At 38.3% G+C, this 2,984-nt stretch overlaps 1 protein-coding gene across 1 annotated transcript in view; it reads left to right on the top strand.

Annotated features, from left to right (window-relative positions):
• LOC107550313 (BAI1-associated protein 3-like) overlaps positions 1–2,984 on the top strand; it is a 91,027-nt gene that overhangs the window by 26,891 nt on the left and 61,152 nt on the right. The gene's annotated exons all lie outside the window — the stretch shown is intronic.

Raw genomic sequence — 2,984 nt, 5'->3', positions numbered from 1 at the left:
TTTAAGCACTGTGAAAGTACTGTCCTTTTTAGCGTATCTTGAGATATAGCCAAACAGTCCAGGAAATGCTTCACCTTCACTGACCCTGCATGAGTTTTACGACTGCATCTGTTGGCTGGAAGTCCTTCGATTTGTCTCAATGGAATGTGAGGGTTTGATGCGTGTCTCCATCCTGTAGGTGGGTCTGTTGTGAGACATAGATCCTACAGGAGTAACCAGAACATGAGACGTGCGGATCCATGTGCAAAGCTTTTATTAAGACGTGGTCATAAACAGGCATAGGTCAGACATAGGCAAACTGGTATGTAGAAGACAAGGCAAGGGTAGTCCGGTAAACAAGCGAGGGTCAGTCGAAGACGAACGTAATCCAACAGGGCGAGACTAGAGAGATGATCCAGGTACAAAGCAAAGGTCCAGGCAGGGGCAAACAGTATCCGAACAGGGCAAGACGAGAGAGGTAATCCAAAATACACAGGCAATGATCAGAAGATGAGGAAACAGACAAGGCAAGACTAGGGTAGACTAGACTAAGAAACTTAATGCAGGCTCCGTAACGTAGCTATCACAACTAGCGATATGCGCATACAATACTCGGCAGTTTGAAAGGGATCCGAGTGAGTGTTATATAGTGAAGGTGTGATTGGTTACAGCTGTGTGCAATCAGTGCTGTGTGCAATCGGTGCAATGGATGATGGTATATGTAGTCCGGGATGACATGCAACAGTTTGTGTAGTGCGAGAGTCAATGTAATGGAAGGGTGACCTCTGGTGGTGAGTGAATTGAAGTTCATAGACCGGATTTGTGACATAAGTACTGTTAACACGTGGAACTTTTTTGTAAAGTGCTACTATTATATTTTGTGTGTAACAGCCATAATATGCCATCTCCATCATAGAAATTGTATAGAAAAAATATATAATTGTTTAAAATTTTGTAGAATATTTATAATGGCCAACTTCTCTACGAACTATTAATAGCAAACTTGAAAACCAAATTGTCTGCAAAATACAATACATATGGGGTTGAATAGATAGAGTGAGCTGAAAATCACTTTGAAAGCATATTGTAGTTTCATGCTTAATTGTAATCATTTGTGTGTAGTGTTAATTTCGTTAACGAAAACTATGACGAAAAATGTTCGGCAACGAGGTTTTTTCCCCTGAGATGATGTCGAGATGATGATAATAAGGTCATTAAAAGATAACTGAGACTAAATGAACATGCAATATCGTTGACGAAAAAAGATGAAACTAAAATGTAGTTAATTTAAAAGAGGAAAAACTTTACCAAAACCTTTTTATTTTTGTTGAAAAGTGGAGCCAAAACATTTCAGAGTGCTCTATTATGCGAGCGTTCATGTTTGCGGTTACCAGATATCAAGAGATCAAATGCCCCGATCAGGGCTTTTCTGTTAAACGGATACGTACTCTGCCGGGTCTTCCTGGCTTTTTGCTTTAAGCAATCTAGCAACCATTTATACGCGCTTTGTTTGCGGAGGCGCCATGATCTGAAAACAACATGGACATAAAGTACTGTACAAGTAAGCTGGAGTTCAGCGATCTCCATTTGAGGTATTCTGCTTAAATGAAAGTGTCATTCAGCCAGTCTGTGTTCTGTCATGGATCTCAAATTTGTTGTTTGTAAAATATATATATATGGTGGTTAACCTGAAGAAAGGGTTTATGGATCACAATGCAAGCGGGAGAAGTCTCATATTACAGTCGTCACGATCGCGGATCAACATGCAGGATCAACACTGTTCATGTACCGCAGAGTACGATTAAATTAATGTACATTTAAACAGTTTAATATGGAGAGGCACTGAAATGTAGACCTTTGTTTATGTGTTTTTGACTTGCACTGTACATGATGTGAGAACAGTTTGCTATTTAGGTTTGTAATAGCATTGACTCACTAACTTTAACTGGTTTTAGCCAGAGATATGATATTATAATGTTCTGCTTGTGCAGATGAAAATTGTAACTTAATGAGAGTATGACAACCAGAAAATGAATGTCGTTGTCTTCATTGGGATTGGGGTTGAATGCTTAGGGACATTTTGCTCTGTTTTGTTTGGGTTTAGGAAATGTAATAAAATAAAATATATTGCCCATCCTCTCAGGATACCTGGAATCAAGTACAACAAGCCAACAAGCACATCGTTTTTCCATTCTCGTAGCATAAACATCATCAAACCGATGATCAAACTTCGGATCTTTCTCTATGGCTCTATGGCTCTGAAACCTACAGATGTCCGAGTTACGCTCCCCGTGCAACTGATACTCGACTGCCATTGGCTTATCTGCGTTCGAGGGGAGGGGCTTACCGATAGGTCAATTGTAACATTACTTACATTTACATTTAGTCATTTAGCAGACGCTTTTATCCAAAGCGACTTACAAATGAGGACAATGGAAGCAATCAAAATCAACAAAAGAGCAATGATATACAAGTGCTATAACAAGTTAGCTTAAAGGGTTAGTTCACCCAAAAATGAAAATTAGCCCATAAATTAATCACATTCAAGTCATCCTAGGTGTATATGACTTTCTTCTTTCAGACGAATCCAGTCGGAGTTATATAAAAAATTGTCTTTAATCTTTCAAGCTGTTTAATGCCACTCATCGGGTGTTGCATGCATCAGTCCAAAAGAAGTTAAATATAAAGCGTCCATCCATAAAAAAAGTGTCTCACACGGCTCCGGGGGGTGAACAAATGCCTCCTGTAGCAAATCGATGCATTTTTGTAAGAAAAATATCCATAAGAAGAAATAAATATATACCTAGGATGACTTGAGAGTAATTTTCCTTTTTGGGTGAACTAACCCTTTAACGCAGTACACGTAGCAAGGGTTTTTAAAATAATATAATAAAGAAAAAGAAAACGGATAGAATAGAAAAGGAATAGAGCAAGCTAATGTTAGAGGTATATTTGCTTTTGTTAATTGTATAATAAATGAAAAGAAAACAGATAGAATACAAAAA

Source organism: Sinocyclocheilus grahami, unplaced genomic scaffold (genome assembly GCF_001515645.1).
Source record: "Sinocyclocheilus grahami isolate Dianchi unplaced genomic scaffold, SAMN03320097.WGS_v1.1 scaffold395.1, whole genome shotgun sequence".
Lineage (NCBI taxonomy): Eukaryota > Metazoa > Chordata > Actinopteri > Cypriniformes > Cyprinidae > Sinocyclocheilus > Sinocyclocheilus grahami.
This window is presented reverse-complemented; position numbering and strand designations above follow the sequence as displayed.